Below are 10311 nucleotides of genomic sequence, written 5' to 3' on the forward strand. Positions count from 1 at the left end.
AGGGGATTCCATTTAAGTGTCTCCTGTCTCATTTTCCCCAGCCTCTACATCTTCCAACCAGTAACATAAATTTTCCCCTTCGTAAATTTTCTGTTATTTTTGTGTAATTTGTCTTTTAATTTTTAGGTTCATTTAACGCCGACACGTCAGTCAAAATTGTCAATTTTTACATAATCTTACATTAATTTTTGTATTAAGTCCTATGTTATGCACAGATAGGCTAATTGGGATTGGACCTACAGTTTAAAGTGGGACCCTAACCCGGGAACCCTTGATTACAAGGTGATAACGTTACCACTATGCGATCAGGGAGATCATTAATTTCAGATGAAATTCATGGTTTGGAAATAAATTTATTAAAATTTTGTTACTCCACACTAAACTCACACAGAGCATTGTCGTCCTATTAAATTTTGCGCTTTACGTTTTATAATAATAATAATATGATGATGAACGTTAATTTAAATGTTTATTTTATTATTTACTTTGAGCCTCAATAAATTAAAATAAGTCAGTTCTTGGATCTCAGCGCGGCGCAAATGATTTAGTATAAGTATAATTATTGTATTAGGTAAAAACAAAAGTCAAAATGCGAAAATGGGAATCTCTGAACCACCCTCTTCCATCCTACATTTTCTTCAATTCCCATAATGATGCATATAACCTAGATATGTAAAAAAAATCGGAGAGCATCACAGAGTAAGTCAACGAAGTAACTGGCTTTCTTGTTTCGGATCAGACTTGTACGAACCGACGTAATTTGTGTAAACTAAGTGAAGGCGATTCACTTCCTCGACTTCCAAGACTGTCTGTCTTGTATTTTGAAAGTAGCCACCCACTGAAGGAATGAATGCACTTCCCTGAGTTTCCAAGGTCTTTGCGCGGACAAAACATAAACCAGATGTCAAAGCAAGATAAGTTTACAAATTGCGGTGTGAAACCATCCCCCTCCCCCTCCACCGCTCCGAGCGGCACATGACCGGTGCCGCAGATGGTAGAATACACATTCAGAGGGTTGCTTGATCAGAAGCGACAGCAGCGCCATAAGCGGAAAATCCTCGAACTTTCAGAAGGCGTGGGAACTAAATACTTGTCTTTTTTTTAATAAAATTATGTAATTTCTGTTGAAGATATTGTGCAAACGCTTGGAATTATCTATATAAATTCACGACACTAAGATGCACAATATTGAACTTAAATGCTAAAATGGTTTAAAACTCTTCAAACGCCCCATTTAAAGCTGCTTTCAGATCCAATTAATGCTGAATTTCCAATTTTTTGTACGCCAAACTAGAATCCCAAATTGATTTTTTTATCATTACAACACTCCGTGTATCCTTCTAGAAAAGCCTTGCAGAGTATCATCGAAATTGGAAGCATATGTTAGGAGATTTTCTCAACAGAAGGAGAAGCAGTTTTCAGCTGTTGAGAGAAACATCCAGCCGAGGCTTAACAATCTGAAGATTCTGATCGACATTAAAAAAGTAACAGGTATGTTCCCTGATGAGGGAAGCGTATCTTCCGTGGTTGGTATCTAAGTTACTCCGCCCCCCCAAAAAAATATCTCTGGGGTATTCCATGTCAAAGTGTCCGTGAATCTCAATTTTTTAAATCGTAATAATCCTCAAACATTGAAATATATTAGATTAAAACAGTTCCAAATCCAGGAAAGCAGCTATCATTTTCCACACAGGAACTTGACACTCAGGAATGCAGTATCAGACATTACCTAAGTTCTTCCTGGTCACCAACGGCGTAAGCATGTAAACAGGTGAAACCAGGAAGAGGATACAGGTAACTGATTCTGCATTTGCTTTGTAAATTCGATCAGAATAAATATCTGGGAGGAGAGAGGTCATGGGTATGTTCTGAAATGCCATAACTTTTTTCTATCTTGTGAGGCAGCAATCTAAACTTGTAATTTAATAAAGTTCAAGTATTATATATAATTAAGTTAGAAGGTAGACGGTATTTTACATATTCATCGTTTATTTTAACTTTTTCTTTGTATTGTGTCCCGCCAGTAATACTAAAAAAAAACAATTATTTTCTCCTTTAACTGTTGCCTTTCCCCTTCAACTCCGCTAGAATATTCCCCCTTTGTTTTAAATAATTATTTTTCACGATTTAAAAATTCACAGAAAATAATTTTCTTGATTTAAAAATTCACAGAAAACAATTTTCTTATTAAGTAACGAGGCAGTGTATCATCTGTTCCAAACGTGACAGAATTGCTCACTATAAATCTGGGAAAGTATTTTAAAGGTACTTTTGTTTAATAAAGAGTGCTTAGTTTCATAATTCATTGTACAGAATTATTTCTCTTGTAGTCTACGGTTACTACAAGCATAAAGACACAGTTTTCGTTGTGACGTTTCAGGAGAACACACATAGACGCCGACTCCATGGACTTAGCCCCCCCAGTGTTAATGATGTGGGAGCACAGCCCCCAAAATAAGTTTGCTTAAGAGGATCTAATGTATTATTTTGCTTCTCTTGTAAAGTTTACTCTGAATTGTGCCACATGAACTTTAAATACACATTTGAAATGTTCTAGACCATCAACTTTGAGGGGCTATGACGAGACAGCAAAACACATGACTTATTACTATATACTAAGTTTGTAATTATGAGTATTGTTAAAATTTTTACTAAAAAGAGTTTCAAAACACGCTCTGCATGAACTAGGGTAGTGGATGGGACGTTCGGGCTACAAATGGCTCTCACATGACATTCAGAACGAGATCATTGATATATTAGGGAGATCTGTTTTGCGCTCCGTGGTAGCAGATATTAAAAGTCGGGAATATTTTGCTATTATGGTTGACGAAACTTGTGACATATCCATCCGTGAACAATTGACAATTCGCATTCGAACTGTAAATGAAAATTTTAATATTTTTGAGGAATTCATGGGCTTTTACGAGATTCCGAACACTGAGGCCAATCTTAAAAAAGGTAGGGAGGAGTCATTCATTAATTTATTTCAGTGATCAGAAACACCCCCCCCCCCCCAATAATTTTGACACGTCGGCGCCCCTGAAAACACATGCATGCTCCCTTCATCACACATTTAATTTTAGTTTGATTAATGATACAGTTAATTTTTTTAAACAAAAAAGAATCAGTTATACAATGGATGTTGTCAATGTTACATTGTTGTAATATAGCAACTTAACTGTGAAAACAAGCAGTCTGTTTTATTGTTATTTCAGATAAAAACTTTGATGACATTATTTTTTATTTAAAAATTTTGAATCCCAAATATCATCAGGCAATTCAAATCATCATTGCTTCACAGAGTTTTTTGATGTTTTCCGTTACATTAAATTTTAAAGATGGTGGCTTACTCCACTTGTGAGAAAGAGAACTCCACAGTGGGTCTATGTTATCATTTTCATTATTTAATTTACTCCAGTGTTCTTCTGCAATGAACGAAGCTTCCCAGACATTCAAATCTATGTTTCCCGCCACTCTTTTTAAAAACCCTTCTCTTTTTAATCAAATGCTTCTCTTCGATGATGTGAGCTGACAAACTTGTTCTTGTCTTTAAATTTATAATGTCCAAATCATATTCGTGCCATCTTATTGCCATTTTCCTTGCTGTTTGTCCTACAAAATCCTTTGAACGTGAACAACTTATATTATATATTCCTGTGGTTTCCACATCTGGTGGAGATTTTCTCATTTTGTAATAACCGTAGACTGCAAGAGATATAATTCTACAATGCAGGCAATGCGTACATACAAGAAAAATCATTGTACAGAAACTGTAAGAAAAATGTTGCTTCAGTAGAATAGTTACTTTAATTGTCAAAAATGTAGTCCGTAACAATGGAATGCCCCCTAGCTTTCATTTTACCTCTTTTCGCATTTTCCTGCGCCTACCCAACAAAGTCCGATTAAGTATTCCCCATACTTAAGATACACTGAAGCAATATATAATATCTAGACTTGTGATTTGGTTAAAATCGTAACTTAATCAGTATAAGGCAAATTTCTAAGGCCAACCATACACTTCCCACGATTTACGTACAAGAAACGTCACAGAGTACTTGCCTCTTTCTTTTCTTCGTTGGGCTGCGGGTACGGGTCCTTGTAGGGCTCAAAGGGCGGCATGAAGCTGAAGGACTCGAAGGAGAGCGACGTGTCTGGCGTTGGGGTCGCAGGAGACTGACGAAGCTCTGGCGGCTTTTGCACGCAGCGCGCCCTGAGTGCGTTCCCTGACGCGTTCCGTCTCATGGCCACCGGAGACTCCTTCTCACAGATCAGCCTCAGTGTTGTCGGTCTCTCTGGATGTTGTCCCTCCATGATTTCAACACTTCTTCAATCCTGAAACATTAAATAAAATTGTCCAAATTATTAATTGCCAGGGTAAATAGTTAATTCCAAAATATATTTTGCTAAAAAAATGAAAAATGGCGATCAAGTGTCCGTGCCACATCTTCACGTCTCTTATTTTCATTTTGTCTGTATTTATTGTCATAAATGCTTAATTTACCCAGTACAGAACGATAATACTATATGCTTACAATTCCATTTTCTTTGAGGTGTATAAAAACATCCCTGGGAGAAATAAAAATTGATACGCTCCCACTTATTGTAACATTTTAAGTGTTTAATATGTTTAATATGTTAATTGTCTATGATGACGTAATTTGTTTTGTTCAATTGGGTAGTCTGTTATGGTTATGGACTAACCTTAAAACATTTGATTGTGGGTTGTGAGGTGAGAGATATTATGAATGTTGCTGGGAATTTTTGTTCATGAAAGTGTACCATTTCAACAAATTCAGTTTAATTCAACACATGATTTATTTTCCAAATATAATGTAGAAGTGGTTGGTATAAAAATTCAGTTAAACAACTTACTTTATAATATTATTAGCTTGTATGTTCCATCTCATTATACTTCGCAACAAATACAGAGCTCTCATCTAAATTCTCTTATATCTGGCTTTCAACATCCCTTTATCATAACAGGAGATTTCAATTGTCATAATACATTGTGGGGTGATCATAGAATTGATACTTTGGGAAAGACAGTTGAAGATTGAATGGATTATAATAACTTGACAGTTATAAATGATGGATCTCCAACACATGTTCCACCAAATGGAAATAATATGTCCTCTATTGATCTAACTTTAATATCTGATAATCAGTGTTTTGATTTTGTGTGGGAAATAGACTTTGATTTACGAACTAGTGATCATTTTCCATGTTTCATCACGCTAACATTATCTCAAAAATTTCCAAAATTAATAAAACAAAAAACAATTCGTAAGTGGAGCGTAAAGAGGGCAGATTGGATGAAATATAATTCAGTTTTAGACTTAAAATTTTCAGCTAAAGAATATCAAAACCAATATGCTGTACAATATGAAAAATTTGTGGATATAATAACTCAAGTTATGGATTATGCCTGTCCCCGACTGAAACCGCAATATGATCGAAATTTTCCTAAAATAGATCGGTGGAATGAAGAATGTTTTCAAGCAAAAAGGAAGCGAATACAAGCATTGAAACAATTTGTAAGTGCTCCTTCACCTGCAACTTTGATAAATTTGAAACGAACTACTGCAAAATCACTCACGACCGGATCAAGAAAGTGTGGGGCGTTACCCCCACACCCCCTATACGCCTTCATGGCGTGGTGCTAAGCACAGGGGTGCACTTTACCTTTTCTACTGCAAAATCTAGAAAAGTATATATAAAGGCTAAGAGATTTTCATGGCAAAAATATTGCGAAGAAATAAACCCTAACATAAAATTAGACGTTATATGGCGCAAGTTCAGATCACTTAGAAAAGCACATGTAAGTCGGACTTTACCTTTGTCCACCGAATGGAAAACCGATTTTATTAATAAAGTAATTCCTACACCCTTTACATCAGCCTGCGAACCTCCTAATATATTCTACACGTTCTCATGTACATCAAAATACTCAAAGAGGTTCACATCCACTATCACTGTAAATGAAATTCATGAAATTCTTCAAGGGTCTAAAGATTCTGCTCCTGGCATTGATGGAATTACGTATTCTATGGTACGAAATCTTCCACAGAATGCACTAAGCATGTTATGTAAAATTTTCAATCAAATATTCCTATCGGGTAAAATTCCCGTTGCATGGACCTCTCAAATTATTATACCAATTCTAAAACCAGGGAAAAACCCTTCGTTGGGTCAGTCATATCGCCCAATAGCTCTAAGTTCCGTACTGGCAAAAATTTTCGAGAAGCTTTTATTAAAAAGATTAGAGTGGTTTATGGAAGGTCAAAAGGTATTTTCTCCCAGACAAATGGGATTTCGTAAAGATTATGGAACCCAGGATGCATTAGTAACATTATCTTCTCATATTTATAGCGTTATTAAAAGAAACCAATCAGTACTTTCAGCCTTTATTGATATTCAAAGTGCATATGACAACGTAGATATTACTGTTCTATTGAGACAACTACAATTACTAAAAATGCCACATTATAAACTCATAATGACATGGAAATTGTTATCTAAAAGACAACTTTATTTTCATTTTGGTTCAGAAATGGTAGGTCCAATATACAGGGTGTCATTTTAATGGCGCCCACGGACCACAGATTCGTATAGAAGACATCAAAACAAACAACTTTTCCCCGAAACATTTTTCTCGTTGGTGCGTCGATTCGACGCTACAGCCGTTCAAAGAAGACCGTTTTGCCGCCTGGATGCTGGCAACCCAACCCAACATTTGATCGTACCTGTGACGTCATATCCTGCAGCGAAACAGCGCACGGCAGGGTTGCAAGGAACACACAAATTTTGTTAAAAATGACAAACTACCAACCACATTATTAGCTGTAAAACAAAGCTTACACGTGGCTGTTTCCGCCCAGCTACATGTCAAATATTTGCAAATCTCGTTGCAAGGTTGATATCTACAGGTTTGTGTCCAGATGCCTTGTGGTACTTTTGTGCTAATAACGGAAGTATCCGAGGTGCAAGTTGTTACATTAAGGATAAAACACGTACAACCACAGTAACAATCTAATGATCAATCAGTAGCGAATATACTGCACTGTTCACAGTTGCAAACTATCACATGTGTATCCGGTACATAGATAAACACATAGTCGTCTTAGAGCTTGTATTACTACTACTTAAGTAGTACAAGTGGCCGGGTACCAAGTCATCAATTGAGGCTCGGTGAGGCTCGCGGTGTTGCCAACCGCTTATTCGAAAAAATCACCAAGGTTTTTGGTCTAACCTAACCTAAAACAGCAAGGAGTTGACAATTTTGCTTGAGAGTTCAGAAAACCGGAAGTGAGGCTCGGTGAGGCTCGCAGTGTTGCCAACATTTTACTCGAAAAAAATCACCAAAGTTCTTGGTCTAACCTAACCTAAAGCAAGGAGCTGGCAATTTTGCTTGAGAGTTCTGCAACCGGAAGTGGGGCTCGCAGTGTTGTTAACTCCTCACTCGAAAAAAATCACCAAGGTTCTTGGTCTAACCTAACCTAAAGCAAGAAGCTGGCAAGTTTACTTAAGACTTGCCTTACAGTGCATAAAGCAAGGTTGCCAACCTACTGGTATTTTTGCCATAGCTTTTTACAAAAAAGAGAGAGAAAAGAGAGAGAAAAGAGAGAGGGAAGAGTTAAACAACCGACAACTACCAACACCCACCTACAGCTTTTTTTGCTTGGTCTAACCTAGCCTAAAGCAAGGAGCTGGCAATTTTGCTTGAGGCTTACCTTACAGTACATAAAGCAATTTTTACCAACCTACATATACTAAACAAGAAAAGCCGGCAACAAATATGTACTGCCGTAAAAGAGAAAGATGGGTGGATGGTAATATAGTATGTGCATACGTGTGTGCGTATAATATGTAGTATTATTAACTAAAGTGTGTTGGCAATTTACTTACAACTAAAAAAAAAATAAAGATGCCAACTTTGCTGTAAGATAAAAAGAGAAAGAGATTTATGGCTGACAACAGTGGTGAGCGAATGCGCCATATCGTAATTTTCCAACTCCGTATATCGTGACTTTTGTAAACCTCTCTCTCGGGGGAACGATGTGCCACACACACACGCGTGCGCGTGTATTGTGACGCAAGCAAACAAACAAAATAATAATAATTGTTGTTTTTTAGGATTCCTGGCCCCCATAACCCCGCCAGGAGTGCGTGGTGCCCAGCCAAAAAAGTAAAGGTTTTCCCGTACGGCCTTCGAACGTAAAATTGATTGACGTGCGGGCGAATCTCTTCCGGAATGTTTTTCAATTCGCACATCTGACCATACATGCTATTCATCATCAATTTAGCCGTGTTCTGTTTGGCGTCCATTTCGAGCAGTTTGCCCGGCGGTAAAGTCTTATCGTTTTTTAAATTTTTTGATTTTTTACGCAAGGCCATGATCTTGCGTATGCACGTGGCGTTTAGCGTGTCTCGTGAAAAATACACGTGAAGATCAGCTTCCGTACAACCGGCTGGATTTGTAACGCTGCGATAAACATCAACTTCCGTGCCGGGCAGAACGCCTGTTCCGGCGTGGAATTTGCGCCACTCCCAAGTTCACGTTAAAAAGAGAGAGGCCAGCTGCTATTTTGGCCATGCACATGCCTCCTTAACTTGCCCCGTAGGACATGTTCTGTTCTCTTACGAGAATTAATATAGGTTGTCATAGAACCCTCCAATTCATGACTTAGCAAAAAATCTGTTTGCGGATTCATCACGTACACCTATACGTGAGTAAAAGTATGAATAGGACCTATGCTCGGAAATCCAAAATGGCGACCGGAAGTGGGGTTATCTTGGAAACAGTAAAACTTAGGAGAAATCTGTTTGTGGTTTCATCATGTACACCTATATGTGAGAAAAAGTATGAATAGAACCTATGTTCGGAAATCCAAAATGGCGACCGGAAGTGGCGTTATCTTGGAAACGGTAAGACTTAGGAGAAATCTGTTTGGGGATTCATCACGTACACCTATATGTGAGAAAAAGTATGAATAGAACCTATGTTCGGAAATCCAAAATGGCGACCGGAAGTGGGGTTATCTTGGAAACAGTAAAACTTAGGAAAAATCTGTTTGCGGATTCATCACGTACACCTATACGTGAGTAAAAGTATGAATAGAACCTATGTTCGGAAATCGAAAATGGCGACCGGAAGTGGGGTTATCTTGGAAACGGTAAGACTTAGAAAAAATATGTTTGCTGATTCATCACGTACACCTATACGTGAGTAAAAGTATGAATAGAACCTATGTTCGGAAATCCAAAATGGCGACCGAAGTGGGGTTATCTAGGAAACGGTAAGACTTAGGAGAAATCTGTTTGCGGATTCATCACGTACACCTATGCGTGAGTAAAATATGAATAGAACCTATGCTCGGAAATCGAAAATAGCGAGCGGAAATAGGGTTATTTTGGAAACGGCAAGACTTAGAAAAAATATGTTTGCGACGGTTTGTTCATCCTCACAGAGCGGACCTCTACCTTCAATTCGATGTGGTGAAGAAAGAAAGTGGAGACGCGTTTCCCGCAGCAGCAAACTTGATACTTGTGGACAACTTTGTGCCTCACCTGTTCTCGCAGGTGGAGGTGAGGAAACACAACACCGTCATCAACAGAATAGATTATCCAGGCATCACGTCGACGGCGGTGGGAACGTTGAAATTATCCAAAACGGACGCAGCATACTATCAGGCAGGAGGATTCGAAGCCGGACCAAAATATCGACGAGAAGTCACACGGTGCTCTTTCCCATGCGTCTGCTGCCCGGTTTCTTCTCGGACTACAAGGAGATCATGTGGAAGGGTGGTTTGCGCGTTACTTTTCGCAGAGCTGCCAACGACAACGACGCACTGATGCGATACAGCACTTTGGGCCCGGACGGGACTACCTTGCTTCCCAACACACTACCCGACGCTGCCAAGTGTATTGTAAGGTCCATGGAGCTGCGCGTGCCAGTGGTAGAATACGAATCAAACTATGCTCTCAAGTACAAAGCCGACATCCTGAAGAATCCTCAAGTGTCCATTCAGTTTTATGGCTACCAGTGTGTGCAAAAACCTGCTTCCGGCAATCATTTCGAATTTGACGTAACCACGCAATTCAACAACATTCGGTACGACATGCCCGAGTTTGCAGCCGTACTCTTCCAGACAGGAAGGGGTAACAATCAGGAGAAAAATTCAAGCCAATTCGACAACTGCAAGATTAAGAACATTTACCTCAAAAATGGCAGGAACGAAGTTTTCCCACGTGAGAACTACAACCTAAACATCGCAGAAGAGGACTACCTGAAACTGTACGAGGCGTACACAG

This window comes from Lepisma saccharinum, chromosome 18, assembly GCF_977018435.1.
Source record: "Lepisma saccharinum chromosome 18, izLepSacc3.1, whole genome shotgun sequence".
Classification (NCBI taxonomy): domain Eukaryota; kingdom Metazoa; phylum Arthropoda; class Insecta; order Zygentoma; family Lepismatidae; genus Lepisma; species Lepisma saccharinum.